The sequence below is a fragment of the Haliotis asinina genome, chromosome 6, assembly GCF_037392515.1.
Source record: "Haliotis asinina isolate JCU_RB_2024 chromosome 6, JCU_Hal_asi_v2, whole genome shotgun sequence".
NCBI lineage: Eukaryota > Metazoa > Mollusca > Gastropoda > Lepetellida > Haliotidae > Haliotis > Haliotis asinina.
This window is the reverse complement of record NC_090285.1, coordinates 57043680-57057634: the sequence shown is the minus strand read 5'-3', so window position 1 is coordinate 57057634 and position 13955 is coordinate 57043680.

The following is a 13955-nucleotide window of genomic DNA, read 5'->3' as shown; positions in this document are numbered from 1 at the left end:
GAGTGAATGCACTGTCTATATGTGAGCCCCAAACAAAGGTAATTTCTTTTGCCCAAGCTGGGTATCAATGCAAGCGTCTCCCACCTGCAAAAATTGCCATCTCTCATGTGTGCTAGTCCCTCTCTTCATGACATTTGTGAGGGAACAAAAATAAACACGATTGCACAAAAGTATAACATGCAAAAAGAACTGGAGAATCCGGGTATCGATCCCGGTACCTCTCGCATGCTAAGCGAGCGCTCTACCATTTGAGCTAATTCCCCTGACGATCTACAAAGTGTGTCTTCATTAACTGTATTCTTGACAATCAGATTAACCCGTTTGGCGCTATGATAACCGACCGTTATTGTCATGATGGTAACAGACGCGCTGCTTCAGCTTTGTGAAAACATGCTTTCAGGTTGAGGAGTCAGTGTAGGTGTGTGTGCGCGTAGAAATTGAAGTGTTTAGAACCTGACCGAGTCCAGTGAATGCACTGTCTATATGTGAGCCCCAAACAAAGGTAATTTCTTTTGCCCAAGCTGGGTATCAATGCAAGCGTCTCCCACCTGCAAAAATTGCCTTCTGTCATGTGTGCTAGTCCCTCTCTTCATGACATTTGTGAGGGAACAAAAATGAACACGATTGCACAAAAGTATAACATGCAAAAAGAACTGGAGAATCCGGGTATCGATCCCGGTACCTCTCGCATGCTAAGCGAGCGCTCTACCATTTGAGCTAATTCCCCTGACGATCTACAAAGTGTGTCTTCATTAACTGTATTCTTGACAATCAGATTAACCCGTTTGGCGCCATGATAACCGACCGTTATTGTCATGATGGTAACAGACGCGCTGCTTCAGCTTTGTGAAAACATGCTTTCAGGTTGAGGAGTCAGTGTAGGTGTGTGTGCGCGTAGAAATTGAAGTGTTTAGAACCTGACCGAGTCCAGTGAATGCACTGTCTATATGTGAGCCCCAAACAAAGGTAATTTCTTTTGCCCAAGCTGGGTATCAATGCAAGCGTCTCCCACCTGCAAAAATTGCCTTCTGTCATGTGTGCTAGTCCCTCTCTTCATGACATTTGTGAGGGAACAAAAATGAACACGATTGCACAAAAGTATAACATGCAAAAAGAACTGGAGAATCCGGGTATCGATCCCGGTACCTCTCGCATGCTAAGCGAGCGCTCTACCATTTGAGCTAATTCCCCTGACGATCTACAAAGTGTGTCTTCATTAACTGTATTCTTGACAATCAGATTAACCCGTTTGGCGGCATGATAACCGACCGTTATTGTCATGATGGTAACAGACGCGCTGCTTCAGCTTTGTGAAAACATGCTTTCAGGTTGAGGAGTCAGTGTAGGTGTGTGTGCGCGTAGAAATTGAAGTGTTTAGAACCTGACCGAGTCGAGTGAATGCACTGTCTATATGTGAGCCCCAAACAAAGGTAATTTCTTTTGCCCAAGCTGGGTATCAATGCAAGCGTCTCCCACCTGCAAAAATTGCCTTCTCTCATGTGTGCTAGTCCCTCTCTTCATGACATTTGTGAGGGAACAAAAATGAACACGATTGCACAAAAGTATAACATGCAAAAAGAACTGGTGAATCCGGGTATCGATCCCGGTACCTCTCGCATGCTAAGCGAGCGCTCTACCATTTGAGCTAATTCCCCTGACGATCTACAAAGTGTGTCTTCATTAACTGTATTCTTGACAATCAGATTAACCCGTTTGGCGCTATGATAACCGACCGTTATTGTCATGATGGTAACAGACGCGCTGCTTCAGCTTTGTGAAAACATGCTTTCAGGTTGAGGCGTCAGTGTAGGTGTGTGTGCGCGTAGAAATTGAAGTGTTTAGAACCTGACCGAGTCCAGTGAATGCACTGTCTATATGTGAGCCCCAAACAAAGGTAATTTCTTTTGCCCAAGCTGGGTATCAATGCAAGCGTCTCCCACCTGCAAAAATTGCCTTCTGTCATGTGTGCTAGTCCCTCTCTTCATGACATTTGTGAGGGAACAAAAATGAACACGATTGCACAAAAGTATAACATGCAAAAAGAACTGGAGAATCCGGGTATCGATCCCGGTACCTCTCGCATGCTAAGCGAGCGCTCTACCATTTGAGCTAATTCCCCTGACGATCTACAAAGTGTGTCTTCATTAACTGTATTCTTGACAATCAGATTAACCCGTTTGGCGGCATGATAACCGACCGTTATTGTCATGATGGTAACAGACGCGCTGCTTCAGCTTTGTGAAAACATGCTTTCAGGTTGAGGCGTCAGTGTAGGTGTGTGTGCGCGTAGAAATTGAAGTGTTTAGAACCTGACCGAGTCGAGTGAATGCACTGTCTATATGTGAGCCCCAAACAAAGGTAATTTCTTTTGCCCAAGCTGGGTATCAATGCAAGCGTCTCCCACCTGCAAAAATTGCCTTCTCTCATGTGTGCTAGTCCCTCTCTTCATGACATTTGTGAGGGAACAAAAATAAACACGATTGGACAAAAGTATAACATGCAAAAAGAACTGGAGAATCCGGGTATCGATCCCGGTACCTCTCGCATGCTAAGCGAGTGCTCTACCATTTGAGCTAATTCCCCTGACGATCTACAAAGTGTGTCTTCATTAACTGTATTCTTGACAATCAGATTAACCCGTTTGGCGCTATGATAACCGACCGTTATTGTCATGATGGTAACAGATGCGCTGCTTCAGCTTTGTGAAAACATGCTTTCAGGTTGAGGAGTCAGTGTAGGTGTGTGTGCGCGTAGAAATTGAAGTGTTTAGAACCTGACCGAGTCCAGTGAATGCACTGTCTATATGTGAGCCCCAAACAAAGGTAATTTCTTTTGCCCAAGCTGGGTATCAATGCAAGCGTCTCCCACCTGCAAAAATTGCCTTCTGTCATGTGTGCTAGTCCCTCTCTTCATGACATTTGTGAGGGAACAAAAATGAACACGATTGCACAAAAGTATAACATGCAAAAAGAACTGGAGAATCCGGGTATCGATCCCGGTACCTCTCGCATGCTAAGCGAGCGCTCTACCATTTGAGCTAATTCCCCTGACGATCTACAAAGTGTGTCTTCATTAACTGTATTCTTGACAATCAGATTAACCCGTTTGGCGCTATGATAACCGACCGTTATTGTCATGATGGTAACAGATGCGCTGCTTCAGCTTTGTGAAAACATGCTTTCAGGTTGAGGAGTCAGTGTAGGTGTGTGTGCGCGTAGAAATTGAAGTGTTTAGAACCTGACCGAGTCCAGTGAATGCACTGTCTATATGTGAGCCCCAAACAAAGGTAATTTCTTTTGCCCAAGCTGGGTATCAATGCAAGCGTCTCCCACCTGCAAAAATTGCCTTCTCTCATGTGTGCTAGTCCCTCTCTTCATGACATTTGTGAGGGAACAAAAATGAACACGATTGCACAAAAGTATAACATGCAAAAAGAACTGGAGAATCCGGGTATCGATCCCGGTACCTCTCGCATGCTAAGCGAGCGCTCTACCATTTGAGCTAATTCCCCTGACGATCTACAAAGTGTGTCTTCATTAACTGTATTCTTGACAATCAGATTAACCCGTTTGGCGGCATGATAACCGACCGTTATTGTCATGATGGTAACAGACGTGCTGCTTCAGCTTTGTGAAAACATGCTTTCAGGTTGAGGAGTCAGTGTAGGTGTGTGTGCGCGTAGAAATTGAAGTGTTTAGAACCTGACCGAGTCGAGTGAATGCACTGTCTATATGTGAGCCCCAAACAAAGGTAATTTCTTTTGCCCAAGCTGGGTATCAATGCAAGCGTCTCCCACCTGCAAAAATTGCCTTCTGTCATGTGTGCTAGTCCCTCTCTTCATGACATTTGTGAGGGAACAAAAATGAACACGATTGCACAAAAGTATAACATGCAAAAAGAAGTGGAGAATCCGGGTATCGATCCCGGTACCTCTCGCATGCTAAGCGAGCGCTCTACCATTTGAGCTAATTCCCCTGACGATCTACAAAGTGTGTCTTCATTAACTGTATTCTTGACAATCAGATTAACCCGTTTGGCGGCATGATAACCGACCGTTATTGTCATGATGGTAACAGACGCGCTGCTTCAGCTTTGTGAAAACATGCTTTCAGGTTGAGGAGTCAGTGTAGGTGTGTGTGCGCGTAGAAATTGAAGTGTTTAGAACCTGACCGAGTCCAGTGAATGCACTGTCTATATGTGAGCCCCAAACAAAGGTAATTTCTTTTGCCCAAGCTGGGTATCAATGCAAGCGTCTCCCACCTGCAAAAATTGCCTTCTGTCATGTGTGCTAGTCCCTCTCTTCATGACATTTGTGAGGGAACAAAAATGAACACGATTGCACAAAAGTATAACATGCAAAAAGAACTGGAGAATCCGGGTATCGATCCCGGTACCTCTCGCATGCTAAGCGAGCGCTCTACCATTTGAGCTAATTCCCCTGACGATCTACAAAGTGTGTCTTCATTAACTGTATTCTTGACAATCAGATTAACCCGTTTGGCGCTATGATAACCGACCGTTATTGTCATGATGGTAACAGATGCGCTGCTTCAGCTTTGTGAAAACATGCTTTCAGGTTGAGGAGTCAGTGTAGGTGTGTGTGCGCGTAGAAATTGAAGTGTTTAGAACCTGACCGAGTCCAGTGAATGCACTGTCTATATGTGAGCCCCAAACAAAGGTAATTTCTTTTGCCCAAGCTGGGTATCAATGCAAGCGTCTCCCACCTGCAAAAATTGCCTTCTGTCATGTGTGCTAGTCCCTCTCTTCATGACATTTGTGAGGGAACAAAAATGAACACGATTGCACAAAAGTATAACATGCAAAAAGAACTGGAGAATCCGGGTATCGATCCCGGTACCTCTCGCATGCTAAGCGAGCGCTCTACCATTTGAGCTAATTCCCCTGACGATCTACAAAGTGTGTCTTCATTAACTGTATTCTTGACAATCAGATTAACCCGTTTGGCGGCATGATAACCGACCGTTATTGTCATGATGGTAACAGACGCGCTGCTTCAGCTTTGTGAAAACATGCTTTCAGGTTGAGGAGTCAGTGTAGGTGTGTGTGCGCGTAGAAATTGAAGTGTTTAGAACCTGACCGAGTCGAGTGAATGCACTGTCTATATGTGAGCCCCAAACAAAGGTAATTTCTTTTGCCCAAGCTGGGTATCAATGCAAGCGTCTCCCACCTGCAAAAATTGCCTTCTCTCATGTGTGCTAGTCCCTCTCTTCATGACATTTGTGAGGGAACAAAAATAAACACGATTGGACAAAAGTATAACATGCAAAAAGAACTGGAGAATCCGGGTATCGATCCCGGTACCTCTCGCATGCTAAGCGAGCGCTCTACCATTTGAGCTAATTCCCCTGACGATCTACAAAGTGTGTCTTCATTAACTGTATTCTTGACAATCAGATTAACCCGTTTGGCGCTATGATAACCGACCGTTATTGTCATGATGGTAACAGATGCGCTGCTTCAGCTTTGTGAAAACATGCTTTCAGGTTGAGGAGTCAGTGTAGGTGTGTGTGCGCGTAGAAATTGAAGTGTTTAGAACCTGACCGAGTCCAGTGAATGCACTGTCTATATGTGAGCCCCAAACAAAGGTAATTTCTTTTGCCCAAGCTGGGTATCAATGCAAGCGTCTCCCACCTGCAAAAATTGCCTTCTCTCATGTGTGCTAGTCCCTCTCTTCATGACATTTGTGAGGGAACAAAAATGAACACGATTGCACAAAAGTATAACATGCAAAAAGAACTGGAGAATCCGGGTATCGATCCCGGTACCTCTCGCATGCTAAGCGAGCGCTCTACCATTTGAGCTAATTCCCCTGACGATCTACAAAGTGTGTCTTCATTAACTGTATTCTTGACAATCAGATTAACCCGTTTGGCGGCATGATAACCGACCGTTATTGTCATGATGGTAACAGACGCGCTGCTTCAGCTTTGTGAAAACATGCTTTCAGGTTGAGGAGTCAGTGTAGGTGTGTGTGCGCGTAGAAACTGAAGTGTTTAGAACCTGACCGAGTCGAGTGAATGCACTGTCTATATGTGAGCCCCAAACAAAGGTAATTTCTTTTGCCCAAGCTGGGTATCAATGCAAGCGTCTCCCACCTGCAAAAATTGCCTTCTGTCATGTGTGCTAGTCCCTCTCTTCATGACATTTGTGAGGGAACAAAAATGAACACGATTGCACAAAAGTATAACATGCAAAAAGAACTGGAGAATTCGGGTATCGATCCCGGTACCTCTCGCATGCTAAGCGAGCGCTCTACCATTTGAGCTAATTCCCCTGACGATCTACAAAGTGTGTCTTCATTAACTGTATTCTTGACAATCAGATTAACCCGTTTGGCGGCATGATAACCGACCGTTATTGTCATGATGGTAACAGACGCGCTGCTTCAGCTTTGTGAAAACATGCTTTCAGGTTGAGGAGTCAGTGTAGGTGTGTGTGCGCGTAGAAACTGAAGTGTTTAGAACCTGACCGAGTCCAGTGAATGCACTGTCTATATGTGAGCCCCAAACAAAGGTAATTTCTTTTGCCCAAGCTGGGTATCAATGCAAGCGTCTCCCACCTGCAAAAATTGCCTTCTGTCATGTGTGCTAGTCCCTCTCTTCATGACATTTGTGAGGGAACAAAAATGAACACGATTGCACAAAAGTATAACATGCAAAAAGAACTGGAGAATTCGGGTATCGATCCCGGTACCTCTCGCATGCTAAGCGAGCGCTCTACCATTTGAGCTAATTCCCCTGACGATCTACAAAGTGTGTCTTCATTAACTGTATTCTTGACAATCAGATTAACCCGTTTGGCGGCATGATAACCGACCGTTATTGTCATGATGGTAACAGACGCGCTGCTTCAGCTTTGTGAAAACATGCTTTCAGGTTGAGGAGTCAGTGTAGGTGTGTGTGCGCGTAGAAACTGAAGTGTTTAGAACCTGACCGAGTCCAGTGAATGCACTGTCTATATGTGAGCCCCAAACAAAGGTAATTTCTTTTGCCCAAGCTGGGTATCAATGCAAGCGTCTCCCACCTGCAAAAATTGCCTTCTGTCATGTGTGCTAGTCCCTCTCTTCATGACATTTGTGAGGGAACAAAAATGAACACGATTGCACAAAAGTATAACATGCAAAAAGAACTGGAGAATCCGGGTATCGATCCCGGTACCTCTCGCATGCTAAGCGAGCGCTCTACCATTTGAGCTAATTCCCCTGACGATCTACAAAGTGTGTCTTCATTAACTGTATTCTTGACAATCAGATTAACCCGTTTGGCGGCATGATAACCGACCGTTATTGTCATGATGGTAACAGACGCGCTGCTTCAGCTTTGTGAAAACATGCTTTCAGGTTGAGGAATCAGTGTAGGTGTGTGTGCGCGTAGAAATTGAAGTGTTTAGAACCTGACCGAGTCCAGTGAATGCACTGTCTATATGTGAGCCCCAAACAAAGGTAATTTCTTTTGCCCAAGCTGGGTATCAATGCAAGCGTCTCCCACCTGCAAAAATTGCCTTCTGTCATGTGTGCTAGTCCCTCTCTTCATGACATTTGTGAGGGAACAAAAATGAACACGATTGCACAAAAGTATAACATGCAAAAAGAACTGGAGAATCCGGGTATCGATCCCGGTACCTCTCGCATGCTAAGCGAGCGCTCTACCATTTGAGCTAATTCCCCTGACGATCTACAAAGTGTGTCTTCATTAACTGTATTCTTGACAATCAGATTAACCCGTTTGGCGCCATGATAACCGACCGTTATTGTCATGATGGTAACAGACGCGCTGCTTCAGCTTTGTGAAAACATGCTTTCAGGTTGAGGAGTCAGTGTAGGTGTGTGTGTGCGTAGAAACTGAAGTGTTTAGAACCTGACCGAGTCCAGTGAATGCACTGTCTATATGTGAGCCCCAAACAAAGGTAATTTCTTTTGCCCAAGCTGGGTATCAATGCAAGCGTCTCCCACCTGCAAAAATTGCCTTCTGTCATGTGTGCTAGTCCCTCTCTTCATGACATTTGTGAGGGAACAAAAATGAACACGATTGCACAAAAGTATAACATGCAAAAAGAACTGGAGAATCCGGGTATCGATCCCGGTACCTCTCGCATGCTAAGCGAGCGCTCTACCATTTGAGCTAATTCCCCTGACGATCTACAAAGTGTGTCTTCATTAACTGTATTCTTGACAATCAGATTAACCCGTTTGGCGGCATGATAACCGACCGTTATTGTCATGATGGTAACAGACGCGCTGCTTCAGCTTTGTGAAAACATGCTTTCAGGTTGAGGAGTCAGTGTAGGTGTGTGTGCGCGTAGAAACTGAAGTGTTTAGAACCTGACCGAGTCCAGTGAATGCACTGTCTATGTGTGAGCCCCAAACAAAGGTAATTTCTTTTGCCCAAGCTGGGTATCAATGCAAGCGTCTCCCACCTGCAAAAATTGCCTTCTGTCATGTGTGCTAGTCCCTCTCTTCATGACATTTGTGAGGGAACAAAAATGAACACGATTGCACAAAAGTATAACATGCAAAAAGAACTGGAGAATCCGGGTATCGATCCCGGTACCTCTCGCATGCTAAGCGAGCGCTCTACCATTTGAGCTAATTCCCCTGACGATCTACAAAGTGTGTCTTCATTAACTGTATTCTTGACAATCAGATTAACCCGTTTGGCGGCATGATAACCGACCGTTATTGTCATGATGGTAACAGACGCGCTGCTTCAGCTTTGTGAAAACATGCTTTCAGGTTGAGGAGTCAGTGTAGGTGTGTGTGCGCGTAGAAACTGAAGTGTTTAGAACCTGACCGAGTCCAGTGAATGCACTGTCTATGTGTGAGCCCCAAACAAAGGTAATTTCTTTTGCCCAAGCTGGGTATCAATGCAAGCGTCTCCCACCTGCAAAAATTGCCTTCTGTCATGTGTGCTAGTCCCTCTCTTCATGACATTTGTGAGGGAACAAAAATGAACACGATTGCACAAAAGTATAACATGCAAAAAGAACTGGAGAATCCGGGTATCGATCCCGGTACCTCTCGCATGCTAAGCGAGCGCTCTACCATTTGAGCTAATTCCCCTGACGATCTACAAAGTGTGTCTTCATTAACTGTATTCTTGACAATCAGATTAACCCGTTTGGCGGCATGATAACCGACCGTTATTGTCATGATGGTAACAGACGCGCTGCTTCAGCTTTGTGAAAACATGCTTTCAGGTTGAGGAGTCAGTGTAGGTGTGTGTGCGCGTAGAAACTGAAGTGTTTAGAACCTGACCGAGTCCAGTGAATGCACTGTCTATGTGTGAGCCCCAAACAAAGGTAATTTCTTTTGCCCAAGCTGGGTATCAATGCAAGCGTCTCCCACCTGCAAAAATTGCCTTCTGTCATGTGTGCTAGTCCCTCTCTTCATGACATTTGTGAGGGAACAAAAATGAACACGATTGCACAAAAGTATAACATGCAAAAAGAACTGGAGAATCCGGGTATCGATCCCGGTACCTCTCGCATGCTAAGCGAGCGCTCTACCATTTGAGCTAATTCCCCTGACGATCTACAAAGTGTGTCTTCATTAACTGTATTCTTGACAATCAGATTAACCCGTTTGGCGCCATGATAACCGACCGTTATTGTCATGATGGTAACAGACGCGCTGCTTCAGCTTTGTGAAAACATGCTTTCAGGTTGAGGAGTCAGTGTAGGTGTGTGTGCGCGTAGAAACTGAAGTGTTTAGAACCTGACCGAGTCCAGTGAATGCACTGTCTATATGTGAGCCCCAAACAAAGGTAATTTCTTTTGCCCAAGCTGGGTATCAATGCAAGCGTCTCCCACCTGCAAAAATTGCCTTCTGTCATGTGTGCTAGTCCCTCTCTTCATGACATTTGTGAGGGAACAAAAATGAACACGATTGCACAAAAGTATAACATGCAAAAAGAACTGGAGAATCCGGGTATCGATCCCGGTACCTCTCGCATGCTAAGCGAGCGCTCTACCATTTGAGCTAATTCCCCTGACGATCTACAAAGTGTGTCTTCATTAACTGTATTCTTGACAATCAGATTAACCCGTTTGGCGCCATGATAACCGACCGTTATTGTCATGATGGTAACAGACGCGCTGCTTCAGCTTTGTGAAAACATGCTTTCAGGTTGAGGAGTCAGTGTAGGTGTGTGTGCGCGTAGAAACTGAAGTGTTTAGAACCTGACCGAGTCCAGTGAATGCACTGTCTATATGTGAGCCCCAAACAAAGGTAATTTCTTTTGCCCAAGCTGGGTATCAATGCAAGCGTCTCCCACCTGCAAAAATTGCCTTCTGTCATGTGTGCTAGTCCCTCTCTTCATGACATTTGTGAGGGAACAAAAATGAACACGATTGCACAAAAGTATAACATGCAAAAAGAACTGGAGAATCCGGGTATCGATCCCGGTACCTCTCGCATGCTAAGCGAGCGCTCTACCATTTGAGCTAATTCCCCTGACGATCTACAAAGTGTGTCTTCATTAACTGTATTCTTGACAATCAGATTAACCCGTTTGGCGCCATGATAACCGACCGTTATTGTCATGATGGTAACAGACGCGCTGCTTCAGCTTTGTGAAAACATGCTTTCAGGTTGAGGAGTCAGTGTAGGTGTGTGTGCGCGTAGAAACTGAAGTGTTTAGAACCTGACCGAGTCCAGTGAATGCACTGTCTATGTGTGAGCCCCAAACAAAGGTAATTTCTTTTGCCCAAGCTGGGTATCAATGCAAGCGTCTCCCACCTGCAAAAATTGCCTTCTGTCATGTGTGCTAGTCCCTCTCTTCATGACATTTGTGAGGGAACAAAAATGAACACGATTGCACAAAAGTATAACATGCAAAAAGAACTGGAGAATCCGGGTATCGATCCCGGTACCTCTCGCATGCTGAGCGAGCGCTCTACCATTTGAGCTAATTCCCCTGACGATCTACAAAGTGTGTCTTCATTAACTGTATTCTTGACAATCAGATTAACCCGTTTGGCGTTATGATAACCGACCATTATTGTCATGATGGTAACAGATGCGCTGCTTCAGCTTTGTGAAAACATGCTTTCAGGTTGAGGAGTCAGTGTAGGTGTGTGTGTGCGTAGAAATTGAAGTGTTTAGAACCTGACCGAGTCGAGTGAATGCACTGTCTATATGTGAGCCCCAAACAAAGGTAATTTCTTTTGCCCAAGCTGGGTATCAATGCAAGCGTCTCCCACCTGCAAAAATTGCCTTCTGTCATGTGTGCTAGTCCCTCTCTTCATGACATTTGTGAGGGAACAAAAATGAACACGATTGCACAAAAGTATAACATGCAAAAAGAACTGGAGAATCCGGGTATCGATCCCGGTACCTCTCGCATGCTAAGCGAGCGCTCTACCATTTGAGCTAATTCCCCTGACGATCTACAAAGTGTGTCTTCATTAACTGTATTCTTGACAATCAGATTAACCCGTTTGGCGGCATGATAACCGACCGTTATTGTCATGATGGTAACAGACGCGCTGCTTCAGCTTTGTGAAAACATGCTTTCAGGTTGAGGAATCAGTGTAGGTGTGTGTGCGCGTAGAAATTGAAGTGTTTAGAACCTGACCGAGTCCAGTGAATGCACTGTCTATATGTGAGCCCCAAACAAAGGTAATTTCTTTTGCCCAAGCTGGGTATCAATGCAAGCGTCTCCCACCTGCAAAAATTGCCTTCTGTCATGTGTGCTAGTCCCTCTCTTCATGACATTTGTGAGGGAACAAAAATGAACACGATTGCACAAAAGTATAACATGCAAAAAGAACTGGAGAATCCGGGTATCGATCCCGGTACCTCTCGCATGCTAAGCGAGCGCTCTACCATTTGAGCTAATTCCCCTGACGATCTACAAAGTGTGTCTTCATTAACTGTATTCTTGACAATCAGATTAACCCGTTTGGCGCCATGATAACCGACCGTTATTGTCATGATGGTAACAGACGCGCTGCTTCAGCTTTGTGAAAACATGCTTTCAGGTTGAGGAGTCAGTGTAGGTGTGTGTGTGCGTAGAAACTGAAGTGTTTAGAATCTGACCGAGTCCAGTGAATGCACTGTCTATATGTGAGCCCCAAACAAAGGTAATTTCTTTTGCCCAAGCTGGGTATCAATGCAAGGGTCTCCCACCTGCAAACATTGCCTTCTGTCATGTGTGCTAGTCCCTCTCTTCATGACATTTGTGAGGGAACAAAAATGAACACGATTGCACAAAAGTATAACATGCAAAAAGAACTGGAGAATCCGGGTATCGATCCCGGTACCTCTCGCATGCTAAGCGAGCGCTCTACCATTTGAGCTAATTCCCCTGACGATCTACAAAGTGTGTCTTCATTAACTGTATTCTTGACAATCAGATTAACCCGTTTGGCGGCATGATAACCGACCGTTATTGTCATGATGGTAACAGACGCGCTGCTTCAGCTTTGTGAAAATATGCTTTCAGGTTGAGGAGTCAGTGTAGGTGTGTGTGCGCGTAGAAACTGAAGTGTTTAGAACCTGACCGAGTCCAGTGAATGCACTGTCTATATGTGAGCCCCAAACAAAGGTAATTTCTTTTGCCCAAGCTGGGTATCAATGCAAGCGTCTCCCACCTGCAAAAATTGCCTTCTGTCATGTGTGCTAGTCCCTCTCTTCATGACATTTGTGAGGGAACAAAAATGAACACGATTGCACAAAAGTATAACATGCAAAAAGAACTGGAGAATCCGGGTATCGATCCCGGTACCTCTCGCATGCTAAGCGAGCGCTCTACCATTTGAGCTAATTCCCCTGACGATCTACAAAGTGTGTCTTCATTAACTGTATTCTTGACAATCAGATTAACCCGTTTGGCGGCATGATAACCGACCGTTATTGTCATGATGGTAACAGACGCGCTGCTTCAGCTTTGTGAAAACATGCTTTCAGGTTGAGGAGTCAGTGTAGGTGTGTGTGCGCGTAGAAACTGAAGTGTTTAGAACCTGACCGAGTCCAGTGAATGCACTGTCTATATGTGAGCCCCAAACAAAGGTAATTTCTTTTGCCCAAGCTGGGTATCAATGCAAGCGTCTCCCACCTGCAAAAATTGCCTTCTGTCATGTGTGCTAGTCCCTCTCTTCATGACATTTGTGAGGGAACAAAAATGAACACGATTGCACAAAAGTATAACATGCAAAAAGAACTGGAGAATCCGGGTATCGATCCCGGTACCTCTCGCATGCTAAGCGAGCGCTCTACCATTTGAGCTAATTCCCCTGACGATCTACAAAGTGTGTCTTCATTAACTGTATTCTTGACAATCAGATTAACCCGTTTGGCGCCATGATAACCGACCGTTATTGTCATGATGGTAACAGACGCGCTGCTTCAGCTTTGTGAAAACATGCTTTCAGGTTGAGGAGTCAGTGTAGGTGTGTGTGCGCGTAGAAACTGAAGTGTTTAGAACCTGACCGAGTCCAGTGAATGCACTGTCTATATGTGAGCCCCAAACAAAGGTAATTTCTTTTGCCCAAGCTGGGTATCAATGCAAGCGTCTCCCACCTGCAAAAATTGCCTTCTGTCATGTGTGCTAGTCCCTCTCTTCATGACATTTGTGAGGGAACAAAAATGAACACGATTGCACAAAAGTATAACATGCAAAAAGAACTGGAGAATCCGGGTATCGATCCCGGTACCTCTCGCATGCTAAGCGAGCGCTCTACCATTTGAGCTAATTCCCCTGACGATCTACAAAGTGTGTCTTCATTAACTGTATTCTTGACAATCAGATTAACCCGTTTGGCGGCATGATAACCGACCGTTATTGTCATGATGGTAACAGACGCGCTGCTTCAGCTTTGTGAAAACATGCTTTCAGGTTGAGGAGTCAGTGTAGGTGTGTGTGCGCGTAGAAACTGAAGTGTTTAGAACCTGACCGAGTCCAGTGAATGCACTGTCTATATGTGAGCCCCAAACA